The sequence below is a fragment of the Eubalaena glacialis genome, chromosome 12 (assembly GCF_028564815.1).
Source record: "Eubalaena glacialis isolate mEubGla1 chromosome 12, mEubGla1.1.hap2.+ XY, whole genome shotgun sequence".
NCBI classification, from domain to species: domain Eukaryota; kingdom Metazoa; phylum Chordata; class Mammalia; order Artiodactyla; family Balaenidae; genus Eubalaena; species Eubalaena glacialis.
The window spans coordinates 34,419,072-34,432,087 of NC_083727.1; positions in this window are offsets into that span (position 1 = coordinate 34,419,072).

Here is a 13,016-nt window from a genome sequence, read left to right on the forward strand (position 1 = left end):
TTGTGTACTTAAATATGTGCAGTTTATAGTAGGATATATTTACCATTCTGAGTTGATAGAAATTTTACCAAGTTAAAGAAGTTTACTCTCAAATTCGTATTTTTCTATCCAGACCAAATGTCATTAACATATGAGCTATGTTTGCTTAATTTATATGATCATATTATCATTTGATCAAGTGCTATCTAATAGCATTTTCATAATAAAGACAGAGTTAATTACAATTGTTTTAAATAGGGCAATATTCATGTATTTAACTTCCATATGAGAAAAAAAAGCATTGTATTTCAAGAGAAGGGCTTCACATTGCATCAGATTTCTTAAAGATAATATTCATTTGAAGGAAGAAAGGACAAATGAGCAGGAAGCAGGGAAGAAAAGATGGAAGGAATAAGGGAGGGAGAGAAGAAAAGAAGGAAGAAAGGAAGGGAAAGACCTAACATAGGCAAAAGTTTATATCTTTTTGTATTAATAACTTGACTTCTGAATTCCCATATATAAAAATCATAAAAATTTTTTTATCATCAAAGAAAGGAAATATAAATATTCCAGGTTTATATATGAGATATAGTACTAAATGGGAAAGAAATGGACCGGTACAGTAAACAATTACATGATTCACAGAGCAGGATGGCAGAGCACCAAGGGCCATCTATCAAAAACTTTGAAGACAGCTGGATTATAGTAGATAATCATGGGACTCTTAGCAGTTAGGATACAGTGCCAGGCATCACTTTTTGAGACGTGTTGCTAAAATGAAACTTCTACATTTAAATAAGATTACCTAGAATTTAGCATTCTATTTCCCACCGTGATAAGGAATCATATCTTTTTGTTTGTTGGTTTTCAAATGGATACCCTTGTATAACATCTAGTGTTCTGCCCTGTTCTGTAATAGAAATAATTTCAATTCCACTTTTAATAGATCACAAAAGAGGCTCTGAATTATTAACCCCTGATCAATTTCTAAACAAAGCTGACCTTTAATGTAGTCCAAGTTTACTGAAATTTTACAAAATAGAAATAAAGAAGAAAAGTTGAGAGTCAATACAACAAGAATAATCCTAAAGGAAATCCACGTCTGCAACCTCTTTCCTGAAATTCATGGGGCAAGATGTATATCAAAGTTAAGAACTTTTAGAATTTTAGAGCAGTGATATGGTACATATACCATATATCACATACATCTACAGTGGGGTCTGTAGAAGCACTGTAATCAAAGGCTCAGCTATTTTTGCAGGGAAATGTGTTAACATCCATAAGTGTGTAAAATTGAGATCATAAATAATCTCACGTTCAGCTAGGTTTTGCCGTCGTATGAGTTTCAAAACATCTTCTGGTATTCAGACTATTTTGGATTTCAGATTTGCAGATAAGGCATTATGGACCTGTAATTTCAATATGTTGAGAAGAAGAGAAGAAAACTGTGGCATAAAACTGGAGGAGATAGCCTTAAATATGAAAAATAAAGTATATGCACACATTTTAACAGATTGCCATTAACTTTCAAAGAGATGATAATATAGCTATACGGCTGGTAGTTTTCAACTATTCTATTTCAATTTCATTTTTCCAGAATTTTAACAGAATGGCCATGTATTTTCTGAAAAGTGTGGCTATGGATCACGAAACCAATGTTTTTTTAGAGAAAACCTCAAGAATTATGAATGGTGGTGTGGTAGGCAGAACCGTAAAAATTATAATATACCATAGTTAAGATAGCATACTTAAGATATACTTTTATATATACTTATATTAAATTTAAGATAGTAAATTTCCTATTACACTGGAACCTCATTATGATACTATCATCAGGGTCTGTGTAGAACAAACTTATAGATAAGACTATCACAGTGAAATCTTTCAGGTCTAAAATGTAGTACATTGAGACTGAGGGCCAACTGACTTCTGTTTCCTTTTTAATGAAAGAAAACAAGATAGCAGGAAAGGAAGAAGAGAAGGAAGGAAGGAAAGAAGGAAGGAAGGAAGGGGGGAAGGGAGGGAGAAATCAAAGTATATTTCATTCTGGTGAATAATGTATTAGACATTTCATATTGGATGATAGAAATTGTTAGCTCAGGCTTCCTGCTTAAATTAAAATATGCACTTAATTTCAGCATGGTTTTCATATGTAATATTGTTTTTTAGAAACTTGATTTTTATTCAGATTAGGTTGGACTTTGATAAATTGAAAAGAAATTCTGAGTGCACAAAGTAGCCTGAGTATTTATAATGTTAATACTACTAAAATGCCATGTGCCCGTTCCCACTCCTAAGCAATTATAAACTCTAATGTTTTTCTCTGAATCATTTAATGAGTAAGTCTTTCTCTTCATTTCGTTGACACCTTCTCCCTTAAATTTCAAAATGTTTACCCATATAAAGAAACAAAATTATTGTAATTAATTTCAAAATATAGTAGACAAACAGCTTTCTCTTAAACATGATTATTTTTAAGCGTAGTTGAGGTCAGATGAGGGAAGAAAAGGATAACTATTAAAACAACAAGAAGAAAACCATTCTGTTCCCAGTGCCATGTGAAGTCATTTCACATATGTTACTATTATTTAACCTTCATCACAGCACCCTCATATGTATACTATTGTATATTTTACAGGTAAATTAATGAGATTTACAGAAGTCACAATTATGAACGGTTTCTCTGTCTCTGGATTGGTAGCCTTTTCTTAATATCAGACTACTTCCTTTTTTCCTCATTCTGCAAAAGATTGAATCTATAGACCCATGTAAATATTTTCCTGATGCTAAGAGCTTAATGGAATTCTCAACTAAATTCTCCCACTAAAACATCAAAGCATACATATTCTCCCCCAAAGTTTCTGGCAACAGGCTTACCTGATCACTTTGGCGCTACACAAAGTAGAGTGTAAGAAATTGAATCAGGAGCTCAGATGCTTAATTTGTGCTATTATCCCCACACATACAGCCTACTAGTTGTTTTTAGCTTCATATATTCCCTAATCTGCAATCTGGGGCTCTCAATGCCCATCATTCTTGTGTCTCTCTATTAGAATGGGACATTTTAAGATTGAATGAAATTAGATATGCTTCAAAAGCAGCATCTCTGAAATATTATTATGCCCTATTGCAACCCACATTTCTCCCTCTTTGTCCAGAATGTTCAGGCAACTTCAAGTAGTGCCCAGATGTTTTGAGACATTTGATTAGCAGGAGTTATTCCTCTGAAAGTGTGAGGGATTTATTTTGAGATGTGTGCTGTTACTCTGACTGCTGCTATAAAGCAGTGGGTTGTTCTTTCCTTTTTGCCATAGGAGTATTTTATAATTTCAGTAAGATTCTCTCTGCATGAAATAATGTACTTTAATGTAGATTTCCTGCAGCAATCCACAAATACTTCTCTGTGGGATTTTACATTTCAACCAATTCAATGTACTCATATCACTTTTAAATTCATTTTTACTTACATTTTTATGATGTTCACCCTGACTAGTAATTTTAGCCTTACCATAGATATTTTTTGTCATGTTCTCTCTAAATCTTAAAGCCCTAGAACTCTGAACCACAAGGCAAAAGTTTTTTGTTTTTTGTTTTTTTTTCTTGGACCTCCTTTCTAATATGGAATGACAAGTCTTAGGTCATAAAATATTAAATAAAAATGAAAAATTTCCTCAATGTTAACATGATTAGCTTGGATTAAAAAATAAAAGAGTCTGGCTTTTGCTAACTTGCATTACAGTCTGACCAAGGTAGAGCAACATTCTTATTTGGGTACAGCCTACATACATATTTTTTTCCGATCCCAGACTGGTTCTTTTGGTTTAAGCTTTTTAATTCCAGTTCCAATTTCAATAAACTTTATTGGCATGGCAAGGAATGCAAGCATGGCTAGAATCCATAAATTATGTTTGTGACTTTAAGGCAGAAGGTTTCACAGAGGAAATGGGATTTTTCTCCTTGCATCTTCATTTTCCATTAAGTAAGGGAAATGGAAGAGAATATTTCAGTCCTAGTAAGAGAGCAGAAGAAGGAAAAAAATGGACTTCTCAGTGGGGCTGCTTTTTGCAATGAGCCATGAGCTAGAAGCAAACTTTGTCTTTAAAGAAATAAAAGAAATACCAATTCAGTATTTTATATCAAAATAAAATGTATATATAAAAGAATATGTAGGTTCTGTGAGGCCTGAAGTCTAATACAACTATGTGGACCCTTTATAAGAAAAGAAATTACAATTAAAATTTAATTAGATTCAAAAGTGAATATTTAAGATGATAAAAACACACAATAAATTGTGTATTTTTAAAAGCTGACAAATAAACATCACAAAATTCAAGAAAAAACTAACATTATTAATGTCATTAATTAATTATAATTAATTAACTGCCCATCATACCTGTATAATACTTTTTTCTTTATGTGACGATTTCTATGTTTTCTTTAAATGGAATGAAAAGATAATTCAGCCTGTCTTCTAGTCTTGTAGAACAAATGAGTTTTAATTAATGCTGGTTTAGAAACCTTTATTTCAGCCTCACAGCTGGTGGTTGGTATTGTCATGCGAAGATGCCCCTGTATTGGAATGCCCAAAATAGGTGACTTTAAAAAACAGACATACACAATGTTTGTAGTACTGCTTTAGGTGTGTGCCCTACAATCAATCTGAAGATTTCTATAAATTCCATTTTGCATAATTCTCATCAAAAAGAGAAAAATGTATGGTGCATTGACATTTGTGTATGCTGTGTTATTTAGTATGTTTCCAACAGAAGAGGACTTCTGTTTTGAGTAGTCAGCCTCCCCTTGCTTTCGCTATTCAATGTTTGGAAAAGTTATCTCAGGCTAGCTTCTGGCTCCACAAATTTCAAAACCCTTTTCTCCTCCGCAACCTGCTTATATATTCTACTGTCAATTACTGTAGAGCCAGTTCACATACAATTTCTGCTCTTCCATCTTCATATCATGACCCTGGGGGTATCAGCACAGACTATCCATGGAAGCCATTTCTACACCAGGACAACCAGAAATAACTTAACTCTACATGAAAGTGATTGCAAACCACAAAAATGTGTTCCACTAAATCAGGATTTCTCAGCCTGGCAATATTGACATTTTGGGCCCAATAAATCTTTGTTGGTGGGAGGGAGGGACATTCTTTGAATTCCAGGTGTGTGGCAGCCTCTCTCTCCTCTATATGCCAGTAACATTCCCACCTCCCACCCAAGTTGTGAAACCCAAAAATGTCTCTAGACATTGCTGAATATCTCTTGATGGGCAAAATTGTACCCAGCTGATAATCAATGCATTAGACAATCAATTGCGTTCCCAGCTCATCTAATTAACTGAATACCAAAAAACTTCACTACTACTCCAATATCTCTCAGTAGGGCAAAACATGGCACAGGGAAAGATGAAGAGGAAAGGGACAAAATCTTAACCAATTGCACATATAATAACTTTTATCTTCCACAAATTTTACAAAAAGCTTATGGTGATATGTGCACCTTGTTAGGGACTTCCCATGGTTTTGGAAGGGGTCAATGTAAGAGGCTTTATAGATTAAGGTTCATTAACTTTAATAAATCCATTTCTGTTTGTAGTTGAGACTAGAAAGAAAATAATAACCGTTGATATTTTTATACTCTATTATTCAAGGGTTCCCTAAACTTGGATAAAATGTTGCTAGTAGGCAGTGGTTGTTTAAATTGTACTGAATAGGGAAAAGCCTGGGTTTCCTCATTCATTATTACTCTCCTTGGTCTCTAGGGTGAAAGTCTGTTAGTGAAAAACATATGTGTAGTGTTCAAATAATAAGGAACTGAGCATTAAATTAAGTTAAATATGTTTCTTGCCCGCGGTGTGATGCTTTTCAAGCAAAAACTTGATGTTTTTCAAGTTGGCGATAAAGCCCTTTTTCAGGGAACAGTCTTATTTTCTCACCAGACACTAGTATCATTTGGAAAAGAGTTTGATGAATGCTGGTGTTATGGTAAGAAGATGGCATTTGGCACGAGGCAGTTTAGGGTCCAAATCTTGCCTCAGCTCTTTACTGCAATATGGCCATTATAAAGTTAATTAACCTCTCCAAGTCTCTGAAATCTTATCTACAAAACTGTGATCGAAATACCTGCCCTACTGTATTATTGTGAGGTTTAAACACAACCCATAGAAAGTACCTTGTGCTTTCTATGGTACATGGTACATGTACCCATAAATCACACCTCCTGTTAATGTTTTAGTGTGTTCCTTGAAACACTTTAAGGAAGCATTAATCTGAAATCATAGGGAAGACATTTGTATGGAGTTGTAATTCTATTAGTTTTTCCTTAATGTAGATTGATTGAGTTTCTAGGGAGAATGAAATCTGCCTGGATTTGTTGAACCCCATGAAATGCTCAATAGTTATTTGTGTAAAAATCTCTCAGCTCTAGAAGAAGCAAACAGCTTTTTCTAGTAGAGATTGATTCACTATTAATTTAATATGGTCTTACATGAAATAGTAGTATTCTTAGTAAGGTTATACACCAAGTAGCAACCATGGTTGTGTCTAAGTGGGTAGGAGTTGTGACGTTTTACAAGTTTTCTTCTTTCTAATTTTTCTGTCATGGGTGTATATTATTTTTTGTAATGAGGAAATAAGTTATTTTAAAAATTTTAAATAGTAAACTCCTGAGTACTTTGGTGTCAATGTTCTGGTAGTGCTTATGTTCCTAGTAGGAAGGTAGTGCTGTACAAAACACAATTCTTCTGAGACCTAAAAATAATCATAGCCTTTAAAACTAAAATCGATCTTAAGGATTATCTTTTCCTGTGATTTCCTATGAAATATGAAGAAATGGATTCCTGGAAGTTTAGAGTACTTGCAAGCAGTTAGTTAATGATAGAACCAGGACTCCTGTGCTTTTCAACATGTTTCTGTGTAACAAACAATGAAGATCCTAGGTGACTGGGAGAAGGGTTGATTAAAAGGAATGTTCACGATTCAGGTACTGTCAGTTCCATTATTCATATTTTAATTCCTTCCAAATTATCCTACTAGTGGAATCCCAACTGCCTTGTTGCTTTGCCTCTTAAAACAAACTCTCAATAGCAAAAGTCTAAAATAGTCACAGTCTTATGATCTTCCCCTGTCCCCATCTCCCTTTTGACATTTTCTCCCAAATTCTGAATCTATGTCTTCTCCACTACCCACTGTCTTTCGCTATTCCTGGCTGCTTAAAGTCTCTATCCTGGCCTTCACGCCAAACCTCCCTGTTTTAAAATGTTTAGGATTCCAAATTCTTCCCTCCTTCCCTAGCTCTGGTTAACTCCAACTTAAACTTCAAGATTTACCTCAAATCTGTAATCCTCTCTCTGAAGCCTATACCCAGTTCCCAAGGCAGCACTGGTGGTTGTTCCTTACAGTTTTCATTTATTAATGTTGTGTTGTGTTTCTTTCCCCAACTGGCATATGAGTCAGACAAGTCTTCTCCATTTTTGTAACAAGTTAACCTGAAATAGGATGCTAAATAAATAGAGCCTGAATGAGTGAATTAGCCTCCCGAAGGTAGCTCATGACCGCTAGATGTTTAGGGGAAAAGGATATGATAAAATAATTCAAACTGTGGTATAAATGACTGATAGAACTTCTACTCTACCCTCACAGGAACATTTGAATGCTTGATAGGACAAGTAAAATGATGGCATTTTAGACAAAGTGACTCTGGAGAGTGTCTATAATTCATAACACATAGGCAACCAGGCTGTCCTGTTACATAGACTGATCTGTACTTGAAGTACGCAGCGACTAGAATAGTCTGGTACAAGGAACTAGTAAGGCAAAACACTGGGAAATCCTAGGAAGGCATTGGGAAGTTGGAGGGAGAGGAAGAAATGAGAAAATATGGCTCAAACAACTAGTATTGCAGGTCCTAAAGCAGAAACTGGCAACGGAAACCTAGGATCACTGTTCCTCATAGAGATTTGGTCACCAAACTGCTCTTTCACGGTATTAAATTAAATACAGCCTCTTCTATGGTTGACATCAGAATAAATTTCATCCTCCAGTTTCACATTTCAGTAGCGGAAACAGACAACCCAGATCCCAAATTGTCCCCATAAAAAGTGAGAGAAACAGATGGGAGGGGAATAAGCAGAGTGAAGATATTTTGTCACCCATCCTTGCTTAGAAAATGACAGAAATTAATTGCTTCTCTATCTGTGTTTTCACAGCCGGTTGTTTGTACCTCAGTTGTGCCTATCATTTTTGCCTTTACTCCTAATTCTTTTCCACATGTCACCCTCCAAGTCCCCACACTCACCATTAGATGGTAGCTTAAGCTCTTGGAGGTATGGGACCCTGTGCGCTACCTCCTTACCCTTCAATGCCCGGTAGAGAGCATTAAATATATCAGTAGAAAGAAAGGGAGGGGAAGGAGGGAGGGAAAGATGCAGAGAGAAATTGCCCTATTAGGAAGGTATTGATTAGCATGAAGTGGGCGTATGGGGTGGCCGGCGGGCAGGGGGTGGCGGCTGCGGGGGAGTGGAGGTAATTGCATGAGCTGGAGTTGGAAAAACGGAGGTAGAAGGTTAAGAGGAAGAAAAGGGAGATGGAGATGATAGACCAATTGCAAAACCTAGTTTCAAATTCACTTGCATTTTCTGTGGTAACAGCTGAGAGTTTTGCAGAGTCTGGTGTTTCAATTTGTATTGAAGTAGTTAGGGCCAACTTTTCAAATTATCCCACTGCTAAATGATTAATCTACCCCCGGGCTCCTTAGTAAACTGATCAGCAGCTGTATTACTACCGGACAAAATAGTTCTGTGATGTGTCTTGTCACTTGCCAACTCAGGTGTAATTTTTCTTCATTGAGAAATCACACCTTTGGATCTGAATCACATACTTTCTTTTTAATGCAGGAGTAGGTTGCAGTAATTTAAAGGCATTTCTAGTGTCTTACCTAGTCCCCTCAAACATGTCTATTTGCTAAGATTTATAGATCCTGTACCAAGATTTATTTTTCTTGATGGTTTTGTTAAGAATTTGGAAGACCTGGTAGGTCATCCTAAAACCTTTCTCTCACCAAAATCCAAGGATAATTGGCAGAATGTCACATAGAGGAGATAGAAACTTAAAAGCTACTAGAATTCTGTGATTTAGAGATGAATAAACTTAGGTTACATTTTAACCAGTAGCCTTTCCTTATGTAGATACCATTCCTGGCACCATTCACCCTGACAAGGGGTTAATTAGCATATGCTTGAGGATGCACTATTAAATCTTAGGGCACTTTAACTTTCTGTGACTTGACAATTTTCATCTAAAAAGATTTACGAAGCAGGAAGGTAGAACCTCTTGAGTTATGCTATAGATCTACAAAACTTAAGTACCCATTCTCCTGGGGTAGTTTTGCTTATTTATTGGGAGACTTAGCTTTTGGTTTACAAAAATAAAACCAATACATTAAAATATAAATAAGTAAATGTATCAAGGTAAAAGGAAAACCAGGGTAGAAGAGTAAAATGAGACCACTGGAAATTGAGTATATAAAAATGTAGACCAATAAGTTGTACATAATTGCTAAATAATGACCACAAATTTAGCTCTGAGTTTCCCAGCAGCCAAAGTAAAAATGGAAACCCAGATAGTTACACAATTATTCATAAAATATAAAAAGACATGGTTTCAAAGAAAAAAAATGTTATCTCTTAATCATACAATCTTTTCTTATACTGAGTAAAAATTTTACTTTTGCTAACATTATTACCAAAGTGAATTGAACCCAGGCTTGGTTTCAAATGCAAAATACAACAAAATTATCTATGTTTGTGACATTTTTGAGATATCACAATATCAGTTGTAATGATGGCAGTTATTTCTTGGCCATCTATATATTTTACTTGTTTATCATCCATCTCCCTCTGTTAGAATACAAATACAGTGCAGAGATTTTTGCCTACTTTGCACCCTGTTGTTTAAGCAGAATAGTACCCAGCACTGTGAGGCACACAGTGAATATTTATTAAATAAATGAAGAAAAAACCAGGCTGTGTAGGACAGGCTGACAGGAGAGACGTCTTGAGTCACACCACCCTAATTAAGGGTGTCTAACCAGTAACTGGATCCTACGCTATCAACCTGATTACGATTTGTTTACTGAGATATTTTACAATGGAAAGACAACATTCTGAATATGAGGTATGAACTTACCTTTCCTTTCTTGAAGCTATCTAGAAAGGTACAAAATCCTCAAACACTCAGATCTAAGATGAATTAAACAGCCCTAAACTGTTTTAGGGTGCAATCTCACTTTACCCAGGATGCCTTGGATTTAGAATCACAGCTCTCATTGCTGCAGCAGGAACTGAGTTCTGAGTATCATACGATGAGTTGTAAACCTAAACCTTCAGTATCTCTGGGTGCAGATAAGTGATGTTGACAGCTGTTTGTTATGCACAAAAGAAAATATTTCATTAGCAGGAAGAACACAAAAAGAAATAAACGAATATGTCTGCATTCTCGATCAATATTGTAGCTATAAACAAAAATGTATTAGAAATGAAATAAAGAAAAAAATGAGCTTCAATATCTTGCATCAGAATAATAGTTTTAAACTCCAATGGCCATAGGAGTTAAGATTTTCTTACTCTGTTCTTTTGTTCTTAAACCTTCTCTCCAGGGGTTTGTTCTTTCATTATCTCAGAATTCTACATCTTTTCTTGCCAGACTCTAAAGCCATTTGACCTTGAAAAGTCTTTTCATTCATCCATCCATCCATTCATTCATTCCTCAACTCCATGCATCCATTCATTCATTCCTCAACTATCATTAATTGAACAACTATGTGACAGTAATTATTTTGTGGGTGGAGATACAATGATAAACAATACACAATCCTTGACTTCCGCCAAATTAGAGTGACAGCCTATGCACCAATGAAACAAAAATTTGATTTCTGAGGGGGCAATGATCCCTAGAATTAATGACCAACTGATTCACGTAAAAAAGATTCAAGCAAGTGGTTATGATGACATGGGCTGTGGGCCTTGTAGAAAATAGAGGAAATATAGTCTTAGCCCTTTCAATAGGTTATAATCTATAGAAGACAATACAGTGAAAGTTACCACAGGAAATATACCAAATGTAAATGATGGTTAATCTTCAAGATAACTATTATAAAGGCTATTTCCTAGTTTATGTGTTCCTCTGACTAAAGAATATAGTTATACCAAACCAAAATGTGATTGCTAGCATTTATAGTAAAGGATTTGTAACAGAAGGTTAAGAAATGTATTCATAGCAAATACAGAAGCTTACAAATACACTTTAAAAATTTTATAAATTTTCTACCACAAATGAACCTTTGTATGGTATTTCAATATATTTTTACCATTCAAAATTAGCGGGAGTTTTTAATTTGGAGGAAAGTTTATTTTATTTTTTTTCCAGTTTTATTGAATATGTTGACGTACAGACTGTATAAATTTAAGGTGTACAGTATAATGATTTGAGTTACATACATCATATGATGACCACAGTAAGTTTAGTGAATATCCGTCATCTCATATAGATACAAATAAAAGAAAAAGAAAAAATATTTTTTCCTTGTGATGAGAACACAGGATTTACTCTCTTAATAACTTTCATATATAACATACAGCAGTGTTAATTATATTAATAATGTTGTACATTACATCCCTAGTACTTATTTATCTTATATTTGGAAGTTTGTACCTTTTGACCACCTTCATCCAATGCCCTGTGCCCCTCCTCTGGCAATCACAAATCTGATCTTTTTTTCTACGAGTTTGTTTGTTTTGAAGTATAACTAACACTATGTTAGTTCCTTTTGCACAATGTAGTGTGATTTGATATTTCTGTACATTTCAAAGTGATCACCATGATGGTTCTAGTTACCATCTGTCACCATACAAAGATACTACATTATTATTGACTATATTCCCCACACTGTACATTTCACCCTATGACTCATTTTGAAGTTTGTACTTCTTAATTTCCCTCACCTATTTCACTCATCCTACACTCCCATCCCCTCTGGCAACCACCTGTTTGTTCACTATAGCTATGAGTCTGTTTCTGTTTTGTTGTTTGTTCATTTGTTTTGTTTTTTAGATTCCATTGTACATATAAGTGAAATCATATAGTATTTGTCTTTGTCTGACTTATTTCATTTAGCGTAATGTCCTCTAGGTCTATCCATGTTGTCACAAATGGCAAGGTTTCATTCTTTTTATGGCTGAGTAATATTCCATTGTATATATATATATATATATATATACCACATCTTCTTTACTCAATTCAACTATTGATGTCCACTTAGGTGCTTCTATATCTTGGTTATTGTAAATAATGCTACAATGAGCATAAGGGTGCATGTATCTTTTCTAATTAGAGTTTTTGTTTTCTTTGGAAAAATACCCTAGAGTGGAATTGCTGGATATATGGTAGTTCTATTTTTAATTTTTTGGAGGAAACTCCATACTGTTTTCTATAGTGGCTGCACCAATTTATGTCCCCACTAACAGTATACGAGGGTTCCCGTTTCTTCACATCCTCATCGACATTTATTATTTCTTGTCTTTTTGATAATAGCCATTCTGACAGGTGTGAGGAGATAACTCATTGTGGTCAAAGTGAGTGTTTTGAAATGGCATATTTCTTAACACTGCAGACTGTAGAGTCAGAGTGCCTGGATTTGTGCTTTAGCTCACCACTTAAGCAAATTGCTTAATCTACTTGAGCACCAGTTTTCTTATTTTTCGTTTGAGCTTATAAAGTGGGTATAATAACTTTAAGGATCAAATGAGATAACCCATGTGTATTAAGCTTCCTATTGATGCTGTAACAAATTATTACAAACTTAGTAGCTAAAAATTATACAAATTTATTATCTTACAGTTCTGGAGGTCAGAGAAGTGCATTTCAGTGGACTAAAATGAAGGTGTTAGTAGGGCTGCATTCCACATGGAGGCTCTAGAGGAGAATCTATTCACTTGACTTTCCCAGCTTCTAAAAGCCACCTGCATTCCTTGGCTCCTGG